The 18,124-nt window shown below is 38.2% G+C and overlaps 1 protein-coding gene and 1 long non-coding RNA gene across 5 annotated transcripts in view; one reads left to right on the forward strand and one right to left on the reverse strand.

Moving 5' to 3' along the window:
* The window catches only part of TBL1XR1 (TBL1X/Y related 1), a 178,075-nt gene that overhangs the window by 52,997 nt on the left and 106,954 nt on the right, over positions 1 to 18,124 (forward strand). The window lies entirely within an intron of this gene.
* Positions 141 to 16,545, reverse strand: LOC139183669 (uncharacterized). Its single transcript, XR_011567267.1, has 3 exons — positions 16,392 to 16,545; positions 8,930 to 9,093; positions 141 to 384 (listed from the first exon to the last, which is right to left on the reverse strand). It is a non-coding gene; the product is annotated as an uncharacterized lncRNA (long non-coding RNA).

Consider the following 18,124-nt stretch of genomic DNA (forward strand, 5'->3'; position numbering starts at 1 on the left):
AGATCATTCTGTTTTATTTTTTTCATCACAGTTACTACGTTTGTTATTTTTTCTGTTTTTAACCTGTTCCCCTAATAGTGGCGGTTAGGCAGGGTTTGATTGCTAAAGAAGACTCAAGGGACCGAAATGATGGTGCTGATTAGTCTGTGGTTTATTGCTGTAAAAGGGTGTAGCACAGCACCTGCACTGGGGTAGGGTTGTGCTTTACAGCCACAGCTTGCCTCACAGCAGTGGACCTGAAGAGGCTGAGCGTGAACTGCAGTGGGCCTGCCTCTGTAGATCATACCAGATATGCTTTTTCTCAGGTCAGGATCAGTGCGTGTGCACGAAGCACCCTGGAACTAGGGAACCGACAGTGGAGTCTCAGCTGGGACTTCTCATATCCTGTTGGCAACAAAGGCATATTTGTGCTATGTAACCAGCCCCAGTGGCAGAGCTCTCTGGAGGTCTTACCAAAACCAGGTGCAAACCATCAATCACACTGTTAACAATGAACAATAAACATTGCTGGTACAAACAATTCAAAGCTTACTGTACCCATAGTTTCAAATCAACCTTACTAATAATCAGTATGTTTGTTTTTTGTGTGTATTTTTTTTTAATTGGAGGATAATTGCTTTACAGTGTTGTGTTGTGTTGATTTCTGCCATACAACAATGTGAATCAGCCACAAGTATACATACTTATATGTTCCCTCCCTCTTAAACCTCCCTCCTACCTGCCCAGTCCCATCAGGTTGAGCTCCCTGCATCATATGGCAACTTCCCACCACTAGCTATCTGTTTTACATATGGTAATGAATATGTTTCAGTGCTGCTTTCTCAGTTTGTCCCACCCTCTCCTGACCCCTCTGTGCCCATAAGTCTGTTCTCTATGTCTGCGTCTCTGTGTTTTGTGCTCTGACCAGGCGTGGCTGCCATATAAGAAACTTATTTTAGGAATATACTGTGGCTGAAATTAACCCTCAGAATGCTTTCTGCTTTTATGTTTCCTTCTTTCTCTTCCACTGGAATATAAAGGCCTCTACAGCAGGGATTTATATTGAAAGTTGTCAATGATTTCCTTAAAGTGTTTAAGATTTGACAGTGGATATTCGGAATGACCAAAGGTACCTTTTCCATTTAGGTTTTTTCTTTTTTCCTTCTTCTAAGTTTGGGACCTTAGTGTCTTGGGAAGGACCAGGCACTTCATGCAGTACTGAGGGCTGGAAGCAGTGATTAATGAGAAGGAATGGGTATAAAAGTGAGTGTGATTCTCTTCCCCTTCTTCTTCCTTAATCATGAAGGGTCTTTGTGTCTAGGCAAATAAAATAGTTTCCTTTTTTGTTTGTTGTCATGTGTCCTAGACACAAAAAAATCGAACCGTCTCCTGTAAAAAGGTTCCCAGGTGGCGCTCGTGGTAAAGAACGCGCCTGCCAATGCAGGAGACACAAGAGATGTGGGTTCGATCCCTGGGTAGAGAAGATCCCCGGGAGGAGGGCGTGGCAACCCATTTCAGTATTCTTTTCTTGCCTAGAGAATCCCATGGACAGAGGAGCCTGGCAGGCTACAGTCCACAGTGTCACAAAGTGTCAGACATGACTGAAGTGACTTAGCACACACTGTAAAAAGAATTACATTATTTTTACATGCAGAGGAGGCAATAATAAATGCCGCCCCCCCCCCTTTTTTTTGTGCCTTTTATTCACCAGACATTGTGCTAAAGTTTGTTGTTATTTGATTTTTATTTTTAAATGCATTCTCTCTAACCCTTATGAGAATACTACAAGGTGTAGGTGGTAATATCCTGATTTTAAACAAGTAGGAGCTGAGGCTCAGAAGTGCCGTGCTCAGACTTGTTCTTAGTAATGACCAGGCAGAGCTAGATTTGGATCTAGATCTCTGGGGCTCCCAAACCAGAGTTCTTATTGTACAAGGCAGTAGAAGTAGAAGATAGCAAGAACATTTTAGTGGATGCTCACGACCATAACGTTTTATGTGGTGTGAATATAAAAAAATTCAATGTTCTGCCCTTTACAGTTTGCTGATTCCTTATTAAACATAGCTTCTGGGGCTCTGTCTAGTCTCTTTCTTTCTGTTTCCTTTCTACTTAAGTATTTAGAACTGTCTCATCTCTCTCATTTGGATTCATGTCAAAAAGATAATGTTGAGATTGAACATCCCTATTTTGCTAAATAAATTCTGTTTGTTCTCAGAAACATACTTTCCTATTGCTATTGTATTGCGGACCTCACAATAATCTGCAGTAATTTAACTAATTTCACAGTATATCTAAATCCCAAATATTGTGGCCTTTTCCTTTTAAAACATTTCTAGATAGTCTTTCTCTGAGAAGTGATGAGCAATTATTTTAATCTAGGCTCTGGTAATCTCTCTATGGGTTCCTATTTTTGCTTCTCTTTCAGGTAACCATTTTTTAGTGTCATCATTTTGAAGATTTAAACATTTTACATGGCTCAAGGTTTAAATTTTGCCAAAGTATATACATGGAAAAATCTTCCTGCAACTACTTGGTTCCCCTCCTTGGAGGAACCAGTGTTCTCATTTTCTTATATGTCCTTCCAGAGATGATGTTATATACAAATAATAATATACTTTCTCTCAACTTTTTCCCTCTAAAATATTGTATATTAGTACACTGTTTTACCTTTTTTCCCTCCTTCCTCTTTTTGGCCCCAGCCTATGGAAAGGTGAATGTCATCTTGACTTATAGTATCAATTCATTTTTTTCATACTTCATATAAATCATACAGTAAGTGTCCTTGTTTATAGCTTGTTCAGCATTATATCTGAGTTTTATCCAGGTTTCATCAGAAGTTCTTGGTGAACTCTTAATTACATTTCTCTTACAGGACATGTCTTTTCATGTTTCAAACTTTAAATTTTTAGGAGCATCCTTTCATGTTTCAGGCTTTAAAATTTTTGTTTTCTGTAAGCTGTTTGTTTCCTACATTCTGAATGGAGGGTCATTTCCTTAAAGATCTTTTTATATATGAAGGAAGTTAATTTTTTATCTGGGAAATGTAACTTTTTTTCAGTTAATCATACCTTTTAATTTTGCATAGGATGGTTTTGGCATGTAGATTTTTTTAAAATTACATAACCTAATTAATTTTTATGGCCATTAAACATTTCCCTCCATAATACTCCTTACTTGTTTTCCTCAGTAAATCTACTTACTGTCTTCCGAACATCACAGAACTTTTATTAAGCCACACCTTAATGTCAATAAAAATGAAAGTACAATAAGGAAATGAAAAGTGATAGCTCTGAAAGTGATATTTGAGTCAGATGTAAATGGAGTTACAGAAGAAAAGAATGTTGCCACCATTCTAGAGACTCTGGATTTGCAGTGAGAGGAGCTTAATGAAGGCAGACTTATGAATAAATGAGGGAAAGTGGTTGTGCTGAAAAGGGCGATGTCCAGAGGAAGTGATGCTGGCAGAATCATCACACTAATGGGACTCTTTTAACATTGAAAGTGCAGGGGATAAAATGTTAGAAGCTGGTCCCAATTTAGACAAGGGTATGGCAGTTTCCCAAGATGTATAAAATGTAAAAGATGCTCTCCCTCTGTATTGTAAGTTATACCATTAGAGGAGACAAGTGCTATTCAAACTACTGGATAAGTTTATTTATAGGCAAATAAAGCACTTTGGTTCACAGTTGTTCTCATTTTTTGAATTAGAATGTACTGAGTATTAGTTCTCCTATATTTTATCCTCTTATATAACTGACAGTTTTAAAAGGTCATCCAACAGTTCCCCCAGATTAAGGTTAGTTGGCTTGATTTCATCTAAGTCATTTTTATGGTCCCACACTACTGGACAAAGTGAAGACTGCCTGCGTGTGTTTAAACAGCCCTTCCTCTCCCTCTGTATGTATCTGCTCGGTTGTGTCCAACTCTTTGCAACCCTATGGACTGTAGCCCGCCAGGCTCCTCTGTCCATGAGATTCTCCAGGCAAGAATACTGGAGCAGGTTGCCATTTCCTACTCCAGGAGATCTCTTTCCAACCCAGGAATTGAACCGGAGTCTTCCTGCATTGCAGGTGCATTCTTTGCCACTGCACCATCTGGGAAAGCCTTCCTGTCCCTCCAAAACTCCTTAAATTGACCTGATAAGTTTCAGAAAGTGATCCCTTTGTTGTTCTGATCTTGAAGTTCATCATAGATAGGATTCTAAATATGGTATGCTTTTCTTGTATTTAGGACTTGAGTTGCTGGAACTGCTTTGGATCTCATTTCTTCTCTAAATTGCTAGTGTAGATACTAATAGTCTTACACACTTATTTGAAGAAGAATATGTGAGATCATGAAAGACAGTGCTTTTGTGTATTTCTTAAGCACCTGCTGTTTACTAGGTTCTGTGTTAGGCATTGGGGTATGAATAACACTTGGGTCCACTTTTTCTCTTGAAGGAGCTCATAGTCGGCTAAAGTTGGGTAAACAGATGAAAGATAATACATTGGAGTTATATAAAAATATAGAATTATAACTCATGCTGAAAATTCAGATAACAGAACATGAAAGTGTTGCTAAATTCTTTGCTATGTTCTGTGATGTTCTCTGATGTTGGAGATACCATAGGAATGATTCTTGTTTTCAAGGTAATTGGTGGGAACTTCCTTTGTAGTTCAGTCAGTTAAGAATCTGCCTGCAATACAGGAGACAGCTTCAATTCCTGGGTCGGGAAGATCCCCTGGAGAAGGAAATGGCAGCCCACTCCAGTGTTCTTGCCTGGAGAACCCCATGGACAGAGGAGCCCGGCAGGCTACAGACAGACCATGGGGCCTCAAGAGTTGGGCACGACTTAGCGACTAAACCACCATGTATACAAGCAGAGTTTGTTTATATAGGTCAGGTGCCATAAAAGATACTTTTAATATAAACAATATAACATAATTGAACTTGGACAGCAGGTATATACAGATTTTAATCTGTCTTTGGCACATTTCATGTTGAAAGCATATAGTCTGATTTTGGATTGTGAATACATTTTATGAATACATTTTATGAGCAGAGTAGGTTAATTGACCAACTCAAGGGTTATATTGTTAAGTTTCTGTTGAAGCTAGGTTTTGAGACTCTGGTCCAATGTTCTTACTCCTAATCTTGTGCCTAAATTGTTAAGTATTATAATTTAGCATTATGTACAGTCATTTGAAAAAGATTTGGTTTTCAATTCATGTCTCTATAAAAGCTTACATACTATGTCTTCCTCTTTTCCAGAGATTAAATGAAAAATATTGATTCTGATTATTTACTGAACATGTTTTTATTCAGTATTTTTGGAGAGCCTGTGCTGAGAACTCTTGAAGAGCTGTTGGCTACCATGAAATTTAGTTTAATAGATGGTATAAGTCTTGAATATAAATAGCTAGACAAATAATACTAATTATTTGTCTAGAGCTAAAACTAAATAAAGCTGATAATCGTTATTTTATGGGTGTTACAAGAAAGGACTTGGATTCAAAGGAGTAAGCAATTATTTCCCATCAGGAGAATCAAAGACTTCATGGATGCAGAATAGCTGAGCAAAGGCTTGAAAGATACTTCATGGGCATGTTAATGGAAGCATGTACTGATTGTTTGGTAAAAGATGTTTGACAAATGATCATTGGATCATAAACATTACCAATTTTTGTTCTCAGCAGAATATTGTTAATATGATTCAGGATCATGTAGTAGGCCTCTGACAGCATCAGCATCTTTTGATAACTTGTAAGAAATGCAAATCCCTGGTCTTGTCCCAGGCCTAGCAGTTGAATCATGAAGTTGGGGATGAGGAAGGAGGGTACCCAGCAATCTTGGCTTTATGAGTATTTTCTTGTTTTGAGAGAACCAAGCATTTACTATTCATAATTTGTGGGGGAAAATGCAGTATCTGTATCAGCTTTATTGGGTAGAGCTTAAGTTCACTTGTTCAGTTGTGTCTGACTCTTTGCAACCCCATGGACTGCAGCACGCCAGGCTTCCCTGTCCATCACCAACTCCTGGAGCCTACTCAAACTCATTGTCCATTGTGTTGGTGATGCCATCCAACCATCTCATCCTGTCGTCCCCTTCTCCTCCTGCCTTCAGTCTTTTTCAGCATCAAGTCTTTTCCAGTGAGTCAGTTCTTTGCATCAGGTGGCCAAAGTATTGGAGCTTCAGGATCAGTCCTTCCAGTGAATATTCAGGACTGATTTCCTTTAGGATTGACTGGTTTGATCTCCTTGCAGTCCAAGAGACTCTCAAGAGTCTTCTGCAACACCACAGTTCAAAAGCATCAATTCTTTGGCGCTCAACTTTCTTTATAGTCCCACCTCTCACGTCCATACATGGCTACTGGAAAAACCATAGCTTTGACTAGACGGACCTTTTTTGGTAAAGTAATGTCTCTGCTTTTTAGTATCCTGTCTAAGTTGGTCATAGCTTCTCATCCAAGGAACAAGCGGCTTTTAATTTCATGGCTACAGTCACCATCTGTAGTGATTTTGGAGCCCAAAGAAATGGTCTCTCACTGTTTCCATTGTTCCCCATCTATTTTCCATGAAGTGATGGGACCAGATGCCATGATCTTCATTTTCTGAATGTTGATTTTTAAGCCAACTTTTTCACTCTCCTCTTTCACTTTCCTCAAGAGGCTCTTTAGTTCTTCTTTAGTTCTTTTTTGCTTTCTGCCATAAGGGTGGTGTTGCATCTCTGAGGTTATTGATATTTCTCATGGCAGTCTTGATTCCAGCTTGTGCTTCATCGAGCCCAGCATTTTGCGTGATGTATTTTGCGTATACTTTTTGGTAAATAAATGGTCTTCCTCTAGAAGCTATTATTTTTAATCACCCATACTAAACTTTGATTACAAGTCATTGCTCTCCAACTTAACTATTTGATTATAAAATCTCTTGTCAGTGTAAGGGATAATGTTTTTTTTTAATCTTAAAAATTTGAAAATCTAGTAACTGAAGAATTTAGTGAATTTTTTAAATTGTCAGGAATAAGTATAAAGACACTTGCAAATGGGTCATTGTAGTCATTGGTAAGTACCATATAGAAAGGAAACATATCTTGGTAAAGTTTTTTATTTTTATGAAATCTTTTAATGACACATCAATTTTATACTAAGAATCTTTTTGAAATTTTTGTTTTTAAAAAAATTTTCTAATAATTCATTATTTCAAATGAAATGCTAATAATTGAGGAAATGCCAGAATTTTTAAAAGTGACTGCATTTTATATTCACACCAGCAGTGTGTGAGGTTTACTGCTTATACACATCCTTGATAACCATTATTACTGGGGCTTTTGTTGTTGATAACCTTATTATTATTTTTTTTTAAATTGTGTTTCTTTGAAGCAAAAAAGTTTCAAATTTTCTTGATGGCAGTTAACTTTCTTTCCTTTTGTTACTTCTGCTTTAAGTATAATCTCTAAGAAACCATTGCTTAAATCTAATGTCACTCAGGTCTCTGATCGATTTTAAACTGATTTTTATGTGATAGGAAGTAGGGTTTTAGCCTCATTCTTTTGCATGTGTATATTCAGTTGTCTCAGCATCCATTTGTTACAATGACAGATTTTTGTGAATTTTTAAAAAAAGAATTATTTTATATTGGAGTATTGTTGACTAACAGTGTTGTGTTCATTTCAATTATACATATACATGTACCTATAGTTTCAGCTTTAGCATCATTCCTTCCAAAGAAATCCCAGGGCTGATCTCCTTCAGAATGGACTGGTTGGATCTCCTTGCAGTCCAAGGGACTCTCAAGAGTCTTCTCCAACACCACAGTTCAAAAGCATCAATTCTTCGGCGCTCAGCCTTCTTCACAGTCCCACTCTCACATCCATACATGACCACAGGAAAAACCATAGCCTTGACTAGACGAACCTTTGTTGGCAAAGTAATGTCCCTGCTTTTGAATATGCTATCTAGGTTGGTCATAACTTTCCTTCCAAGGGGTAAGCATCTTTTAATTTCATGGCTGCAGTCACCATCTGTAGTGATTTTGGAGCCCAGAAAAATAAAGTCTGACACTGTTTCCCCATCTATTTCCCATGAAGTGGTGGGACTAGATGCCATGATCTTCGTTTTCTGAATGTTGAGCTTTAAGCCAACTTTTTCATTCTCCACTTTCACTTTCATCAAGAGTGAGTCTGAGTGAACTCCGGGAGTTGGTGATGGACAGGGAGGCCTGGCGTGCTGCAATTCATGGGGTCACAAAGAGTCGGATACGACTGAGTGACTGATCTGATCTGATCTGATTCTTTTTCAAATTTTTTTTCCCACTTAGGTTATTACAGAATATTGATTATTAATATTTTGTGAATTTTTATCTGTACTTCCTAGATCTTATTCGTGGTTTAAGAGATTGAGTTTTACTGACTGCTGTCATCCCGTTGTCTATTATTACTGACTGCTGTCATTCCTGTTGTCTAAAATAAGAACAAATTCACTAAGTATTGAAGAAAAACTGCTGTAAATAAAAGCACTGTGTTTCATCGTAGGAGTCATATTTTTAGAAGGACACAAACTGGAGCAGCTTTTGTAATTGTTACATCACAATTTTTTAAAATGGGAAATAGAACACTTGGGAATGAGACTGAGAGAAAGTCCTTCCAGTACCTAAGGTTTTCATTTAGAGCAGGTTAAAAGCTTGTTTTGTGTAGCTCTAGAGGCTTTTCACTTTCATGCATTGGAGAAGGAAATGGCAGCTCACTCCAGTGTTCTTGCCTGGAGAATCCCAGGGACGGGGGAGCCTGGTGGGCTGCCGTGTATGGGGTCGCACAGAGTCGGACACCACTGACGCCACTTAGCAGCAGTAGCAGCAGCAGAGGCCCTAAGTAGAAGTTACAGGTAGATGCATTTGAATGCTAGAGAGGAAAGAACTTTGTAACAGTCTGAGCTAATACTTTAGTAAAATGGGCACCCTCACATGAAAGCACTCACCATTGAAGGAACTCAAGCAGAGGTTGAGTTATTTTGTCCTTAAATTGACAGAATGGATTTCTGCGTGGAACAAAGGTTGTTGAAGAATTTCCATTTTTCTCTTCTACTTTGCTTTCGTATTTATGAAGGGTTGTTCTTTTCAGGGTTCATCTGTTTCCACATTCCTGTCAAATAGCAAAATGAGAGAGTGAAAATAGATTATTGCCTTGAAGGATTTGGTTAGCCAACATTATTATGCATTATCCTGAAAACTGATCCCCTTTTTGAGCTAATTCTTTTCTTTTTTGGCTTAACTAAGCTTGTTGGAGAAAACAATGAACAGTGGGAACGAGACACTATAGCAAGAGGGAAAAGTTAGTGAGAACTGAAAATCAAAGTGTTAGTCCATCCCATTTGTCATAGTGGTGATTCACTGACTGTGGACTGAAGTTCGCAAGATTTCAGAAACCTGCAAACTGTGATAGTGTAAATGGAATTTCATTGTTAAACTTCCAGGAAAATCTAAAAGGTACCTTTCCTGATTGAGGAATTTATGCTGTTACTTTGTGAAGGATGCATTAGAAGAGAGTTCTCCTAAGGAGAAGGAGAACATGTACTAGTACCTGTTTGTACTTTTGTGATAGGTGTATTTAAATCATTTGTTGTAAGGTTTGAAAGAAACCTCTTAGTTATGTAAGCTGATTGATGCAAATATATTTAAATACCTGGCTTTTAGGCAGAATGATTTAAGGACCTTTTAGTGATACGACTCAAACTGAAAATAAGAATTAAGAACATGAAAAAAGTAGGTGTCTTTATTTCTTTGAAGTGAGATTTTGGAGTGGCTTTTAAAATAGAAAAAACTGAACTTAGCCTGTTTCATGTTTTAAACATTTATCTTGTTTGCTCATTTTACAGGCTTTTATTTTAAAGACTGTGCCAAAATTCTCACTTTGAGAATAGCCTGTATTTTGGTTGGGAAAAATTGGCTTAAAATAAAAGCTTTCTTTCTGTGATGTTGGTATAGGTTTGCTTCAATGTGTAATTGGTACAAATCAATTAAAGTGAAGATTTTATGTAACTGTAACTTTTTAAGACTTAAATTTAGAAGTTTTTATTAATGTGTGTATTTTTATGTTTAAGAAAGTGAAAATAATGTTTTGAGAAAGAGACTCACAGACTTTGAAAGCGAACATATGGTTGCCAGTGGGAAGGGATAGTTGAGGACTTTGGGAAGGTCATGTACACACTGCTATATTTAAAATGGATAACCAACAAAAACCTATATTATGGCACATGGAACTCTGCTCAGTGTTATGTGCCAGCCTGGATGGGAGGGGAGCTTGGGGAAGAATGGATACATGTATATGTATGGCTGAGTACCCTCACTGTTCACCTAAAACTATCACAATGTGGTTAATTGACTATATCCCAATAGAAAATTATTTGGATGTTAAAAAATTAAAGTAAAAATACTGTTTTTCATGTATATGAATTTTTTTCCTGAACCTACTTATACATTAAGAAAAGACTTTTCAAATATGAGTTTGAGCAAGCTCTGGGAGTTGGTGATGGACAGGAAAGCCTGATGTGCTGCAGTCTATGTGTGGGGTTGCAAAGAGTCAGACATGACTGAGCAACTGAACTGAACTGAATTAAAGTATACTGTCAAGATTTTCATTTCCTTTGCCTGCTTTTGAATGGCCCTCCTGAAGATTGTTACTGTTTACAGGTTTCTGTGACTCCACAAGTTAATAAAAAAGATTTCACTTTTTCTCACTTTATAGCTATAAGACATAAATGTGAAGTATGGAATAGTATGTGTAGGAAATATTGCACAACCTGATATTTTCCTATGGTTGACTTCTTGTAATGTTTAACAGCACTCTTAGCTTAATTTTTTCTTCCCTGGTGGCTCAGAGGGTAAAGCGTCTGCCTGCAGTGTGGCAGACCTGGGTTCAATCCCTGGGTTGGGAAGATCCCCTGGAGGAGGAAATGGCACCCCACTCCACTGCTCTTGCCTGGAGAATCCCATGGATGGAGGAGCCTGGTGGGCTACAGTCCATGGGGTCACAAAGAGTCCGACACGACTGAGCGACTTCACTTTCACTTTCACTTAGCTTAATTTATTAGAGAGGAATTCACTGTATTAAATAGTACCCTACACTCAAGTAGTGAAAGTGAAAGTGTTAAGTCACTCAGCCCTGTTCTACGCTTTGCCACCCCATGGACTGTAGCCCACCAGGCTCCTCTGTCCGGGGGATTCTCTAGGCAAGAATATTGGAGTGGGTTGCCATTCCCTTATCCAGGGGATCTACCCAACCCAGGGATTGAACCTGGATCTCCTGCATTGTGGCAAATTCTTTACCATCTGAGCCACCAGGGAAGAGTTAGCTGTATTGCAATTTAAGAAATGCTATTGGAATTGGAAGGTGAAGATGTGGATGCTAATTATTTGTTATTTGCAAAAGAGCTCGAAAAGATAGATACCTGACCACCAGTTTTTCCTGCACATATGTGATGATCTGTGCTTGATTCAGGCTACTGCCACGTATTTAAAGAACCTGTTGCTCTTTGCAACAGCCTGTTTACCTCTGTTAGACCGGAGCCATTGATCCTAAAGCTCTGCTTTTCCTCAAACTTGACTGTAATAGCAATATGAAAGCTAGCCCCGCAAAATTGAATTTCCAACAGTGTGGCTTTACTATTGGTGGACTTGCAGTATTTTATGTTCTAACATTTCAGGTCAGAGGTCTTGACTTCTTCAAGTGCACAAGAGTTCAAATTATAGTATATAGAGCCAAATTTGACATCTGTGTTAGAGGCTGATCTCATGAGAGTATTAAGGGCTTTTGATTAGTACTTAGCAGTTTCCAGGGAATATGTTGAACTTTTTGATGTTCTCTCCATTCTGTCATCTCACTTCTTCCTTTACCCCTGCTTGGAGTGATGTTCTTAATAACAGTTCTAGATGCCTTGACACACAGGCTTATAGTGTTCACCACATGTGTTTTGTATAGCAGTTAATGTCTTCGTGTATCTTGTTTTAGAGGAGGGGGAAATATTTGAATTGTTGTATACCCTATATCACCTAATAGAATGTACTTTACTTAAGAGACAATATTTTGGAATAAGTACATTTGACAGTAGTGCTCAGAAGCAGAATTTTGGTTAATTTGTCAACATTGTACAGATATATTTTAAGTATGTCTTCTCTTAATAGAATAAAAGTTTGCTTATTAATGTTGCTGTAGTTTTTCCACATGCTTCATGGTTTTGACTTCACATTTATTAATTAGAATGCTGGAATTACCCCCATTTCTTCCATCTGTGGGATGGGGAACAAGGATGGTTCTTTTAATTGCTTCAAACCCTGTGTTTTTCTAGGTTTCTAGTAATCTGAGGTTCTTAATTAGTTGCAGCTTCCACCAATTTTATTTCTTTAGCAAGAAAAATCTAGTAAAATCTAAAAGTGTGTCCAACATGCACAGTGGTAGCCTCTGTCAAGGCATCTACAGCTGCCAGTGTGCTCTGTACCACAACCAGGCTTGCCTTCCTTATACCTCACAGAAACAGTCTCCTCTCCCATGTGCCAAGCAGAGACTTGTGTTCAGAGCCAGAGATGAACGGTGATCCATCGTCCTGTTAGACCACCAGATTTATGTTAATAATCAGATTAGACCCTTTCATCAGGGAGTTTAGAATTTAAAGAGAAAATTAATACATCAGTTGTGACTTTTCCTCTGCAGGAGGTAGGCTGTGAAAGGGAAGGAAGAGATTGACATATAGGAAGATTTCTCGGTGAAGGGCTTTGTTTTTAAATCTTTATTATGAAAAATGTCAAAACATGTAAGAGAAAATGCAGTGAATTTTGCGTTCCTGTTGCACAGTTCCCAACATTTACCACCACATGGCCAGTCTTTTGCATCTGTATCAAGGGTCAGCAAAACTAAGGCCTGCTTTTTTGTAAACAAAGTTTTGTTGAAACACACTAAGCCCATTTGTCTATGTTGTTGTCTGTAGGCTGTCTTTGTGCTACAGTGACAGCACTGAGTAATTGTGACAGGGACCCGAAGGCCCCCCAAACCTAAAATACGAGTTATCTGGGCCTTCCCAGAAAATATTGGAATATGCCCATCCATTCCTCTCTCAGTAATATCTTTTTTCACCTTTTCTGTAAATTTGAACTCTTGTATACCTTTCAAATAGATTTACCAGCTTTGGACATTTTTGTACATTCTGTTTTATATTATTATTCATCGTCTCTTTTATCATTATTTTTTATTCTCATTATTCTTACTTTAGCTGAACCATTTGAGAATAAGAGTTGCACATCGTGATTTTTTATCTCTCAGTGCTTGTATGTATTTCTTAAGAACAAGTACATTCTCCTGTTACAGTAACCATAGTGCGATGGTCTAATTTAGGGGTATTGATATTGATACATACTGTTACTTAATGTGTTTCATGTTCAAATATTGCTAATTGTTGAAATGATCTTTCTAACACTTGTTTACTCTGATACAGGATCTAGTCCAAGATCACACACTGACTAATCTTTAGTCTGGCCTCAGACTTTCTTTGTGTCTTACTATATTGACATTGACAGTTGTGAAGAATATTCCTCAGTTTGGGTTTGCTTCCTCAGAAACGGGTTCAGATTATGTTGACTGTGGTTTTAAAGAAAAGGATGAAATCCTTTAACAAGCAAAAGCTATCGGTTATAATTGAAAGAATTCTGGATCAAAAATTAAGAGTCTGAGTTCTAGTTACAAAGAAAGAATTGCTTATCTGTCATCTCAGCATAATTTCCACTCTATGTGTGTGTGGTGAGAAGGAAAACAAAAAAGAAATACGTTGTATTTAAAGAGCATATACTTTGGAGGTGGTGACATAGTTCTAAATAGCAGCTCTTGGTGGAGGAGCTACTGTAATTGTTTGAATGTAAGCATCTTAACATCTTAGGGCCGTTTGTAAAGGTGACAAATATATTCCTGCCTTTTCAAATTGTTCTGGGGATTAAATGAGATAACATATGTGGAGTAAAAAGTTGCTATATTGTGAGATACTGATTTAAATGCAGTAGATTTGGAAAAGAGGGAAATTAATATGAATTAGAGCTGTCAAAAAGAAACATTAAAGAAGATTACACTTGACCTGTGATCTGTAGAGAATCCATGAGAAATTTTTAAGGGTGAAGCAATATGGTAAGATTAGCGTGGGAAGTAAGATTAGAGTGAGAAGATTGCAAGAACTAATGATAAACCTTAGTCTTTTGAGTTTAAAGACCTGGATTATATTCCAGCTTCTGTTTTTGGGGCTTCCCTGGTGGCTCAGAGGTTAAAGCATCTGCCTGCAATGCGGGAGACCTGGGTTCGATCCCTGGGTCGGGAAGATCCCCTGGAGAAGGAAATGGTAACCCACTCCAGTATTCTTGCCTGGAAAATCCCATGGAGGGAGGAGCCTGTTGGGCTACAGGACTGAGTGACTTCACTTTCACTTTTCTGTCTTTGACTTGTTGTTTAAATTGGGGTAGATCACTTCATCTGTCTGGGCTGTATTTTCCAGCACTGTAAAATGACTTGTATATCAGTGTTCTTCCGAGAGGAGGAACATCACTGATAGGTAGGAATATTAAGGAAGGACTTTGAGCAGGAAGGAATCGAGCTGGATCTTGAAAAATGGATAGGCTCTGGATGGGACAAGAAGGAAAGTGGAAGCTGTTAGAATAAGCATACTAAATTAAAGAGGGCACCATTGAGAATAAACCTAGTCTATCACAGAATAAGAAGGGATGCATGTTGGAAAGCAGTGAGAAACTGAGGTTGTCTGGTCTAGGCCCTGTAAGTAGGATGTTGGCATTTAGAGTTGTGGAGTAGGAAAATGGCCCTCTCAGTTATTTAAATGAAGTTTGGTGAGATATGTATTGGAATATAACTAGATTCACCTTATGCCGCATTTTGGAATGATGGTTTGTGGATTGTTTGCTTAGGGAGCCTAGGGTCTTTTTGTTGTAGAGGAGAGTCCTCAATCCTCTCCTTCCAGAAATTTGGTGTTAGAAATACCAAGACTTAATGGAAGGAAAGGGCAAGGACAAAACACTGCAAATAAAATGACCTGGAAGAAAATGCGAGAGGTTGAAATACAGGCCCAAGGAGATTTTTGGAATGTTTGTGCACGTCAGTTGATTTTGGAGCTTCTGTTGATGCTGCAGGAACAATAAATGGTTTTGGAAGTAAACTAAAATAATCCTCAAAGTTGGTAGCCAGTGCTGTCGCCTGAACTGAGAGGTAAACCAGCAGCACATCACGACGCAGTGCGTGAGATTGTCTATTTAGAGCAGATTTCAACAGTCCCGTCCTGTGGCAGGAGAAATGGTATACAAATAATTGTTCTTTGTAGATCTCTCTGCCTCAGGATTGATAACCTTTCACCCTCCACTCATTTCTGTTTATTTACCTACCTATAAATAAAATCAATGGGAGTCTTAATTATGTGTGAATCCAGTCATTCATTGGGAATAGAAGAGCCATGGGACCGTATTTGACCACAAGTTGTTGAAACAAATTCCAGGAACAAACTTAATTGGGCTGAGTGGGAATATTCTTGATCCATAAAACTGCTGTGGTTTCTTTATTTCAAAATCTGACTATCCAGGTTTTTCTGAGCTAATGATTTCAGTAAATCCTGTTTTCTGGAGTTTCTTTCTTGTATTTGCAGTCAGTGAACCTGAATGGTTACAGTGCTAAAACTAAGTATTTACTCTTGTTTTTAGAAACTGAGACAAGACAGTCCCCATATATTATAACGTACTCATAATTATTTGTTCTCTTCTTCTTTTACTAAAATATAAACTTAAGGGAATTTTCTTTACTGCTCTGTTTTTATCATTGGAAATGATCCTGGCTTACAGTAGGCACTCAACTCATGGTAATCAAATGAGTGAAGAAATTCGGTATTTCACAGCATAATGCATAATTAATCCCAGTAATAATTAATTATGAATTAAGCCCAATAAAAAGAGAAATCACAAATGGATTCTTCTAAAATTTCCCTAAAGTCTTTCTACTTACTCTGTTTCTCCTTCCCCCTTTGATTATGGGCTTTGCTTTGATCAGTGAAAGGGGAATATGACAAGTCATATTTTGATTTTGTCTAGCAGTCTGTTCATGACTTTGGAAAAAAATTCCATGACCAGGTTTTTAGGTTTAATTGGAAAGGACATTTAATTTCCTTTAATAAAAACCATCAAATTTATAAGTTATTCTGTACTAGCAGTTAAATTTTAAAACATTGGTAAATACTTAAAAATTTTCTACATAAAATTTATATTAAATCTTATTAAATTATCAAATTACCAGTGATGGGGGTGTACAAAAGACATGTGTATAGTTAATATTTGTTATTTACATGACGGGAATTTAATTTTCTGGCTTTGGATGACTTAGAAAATCAGAAATTTCAGTGCTTTAAAAAAAAATACCTTGGAAGTAAGAATTCATGGGGCTTCCCAGGTGGCTCAGTGGTGGAATCTGCTTGCCAGGTAGGAGATGGGGGTTTAATTCCTGGGTTGGGAAGATCCTCTGGAGAAGGAAATGACAACCTACTCCATTATTCTTGCCTGGGAAATCACATGGGCAGAGGAGCCTGGCAGGCTACAGTCCATGGGGTCACACAGAGTTGGACACAACTGAGTGACACAACAACGACAATGAGGAATGCATATAATAAAGTGAAAAAAAGGTGGGGGGACTTCTTTAGTATCCCTGTCCTCAGAGACAACAATGTTAAGAACTTGTGTTTTGATTCTTTTGATGGTTCCCATTATATATTTATGGGGAAATATTTTTCTTTTTTTTGTCTTTCTTTGTCTGTGAGCTTTGTATACCATTTATTGTCTTCAGCTTTTGAGTGAAATGTCCATGATAATGTCTTTGTGAAATATGTATTCTTTGAATAATGCTTGGGAAGAGAAAATCATTGTAGATTGACATAAAGAAAACATGAGAAGGTAATGAATATGTGTCCATTTCAATTCTGACACTGTCTCCCTGGAGTTAGCATCATCTCACCAGTAAAAGGATCAGTCCAACAAGACTACCCCTATTTCAGATGCCAGACACAGGTCCTAGATTGTCGCTTCTGACCAACTGGCTATAAATTGGGGTTCCTGTGACTTGATAATTTGGGCTGGATAATTTGCTAGAATGGCTCATAGAACTTAGGGAATCACTTATTTATGTTTACCAGTTTATTGTAAAAGGAAGGGTTTAGCAGAGGATACAGATGAACAGACAAATGGAAGAGATGCATGAGGCAGAGTCTGGGGAAGAGGTGCAGAGCCGCGCTTGCTAGTGCATTTATGCATCAGTGAGCCAGCAGGCTCTCTGAATCCCATCCTTTTGAGTCTTATATGGAGGCTTCATCATGCAGCATGGTCAGACCTTAGCCCAGTCACCACTCTCTCTCTTTGCTGGAGGAAGACAATGGTGGAGTTCTTTTTTGTGACCAGCTCCATCCTGAAGTTGTCTAGTAGCTCACCGAGAGTTTCCTCATTACAACTAAAGTCATTTCTGTCATCCAGCAAATTCCAAGGAATTTAGGACCTCTGTGAAAAACCAAGATCTAGCATCAAATATTAGAACAAAAAACATTCCCAGTGTTAGTACCATTAGGAAGTTACAAGGATTTTAAGAGCTCTGTGCCAGGAATTGGACACAGAGTATGTTTGTGTGTATGTGTGTGTGTATATTATTTCTCAGTATCATCAGATGGATCAAATTAGCAGTAAGGTTATTCTAGGTATACTCTGAACAAAAGTTTGGTATTTCTCTGTGTTCTCCTTGTATACGTAATGTCAGTGTAGGAATACATATCTGGGTAGAATTGAACTTCAAGGAGATCCATAATCTGCCAAGTCATCCTCCATTCAGAGACTTCTGTGGGGACTTAAAGTTTGAAGCAGTTCTAGAAGTTTATTTTTGCATGTGTTCAGTTCAGTCGCTCAGTTGTGTCCGACTCTTTGCGACCCCATGAATCACAGCACGCCAGGACTCCCTGTCCATCACCAACTCCCGGAGTTCACCCAGACTCACGTCCATCTCATCCTCTGTCGTCCCCTTCTCCTCCTGCCCCCAATCCCTCCCAGCATCAGGGTCTTTTCCAATGAGTCAACTCTTCGCATGAGGCGGCGAAAGTACTGGAGTTTCAGCTTTA

The sequence above is a fragment of the Bos indicus genome, chromosome 1, assembly GCF_029378745.1.
Source record: "Bos indicus isolate NIAB-ARS_2022 breed Sahiwal x Tharparkar chromosome 1, NIAB-ARS_B.indTharparkar_mat_pri_1.0, whole genome shotgun sequence".
NCBI classification, from domain to species: Eukaryota; Metazoa; Chordata; class Mammalia; order Artiodactyla; family Bovidae; genus Bos; species Bos indicus.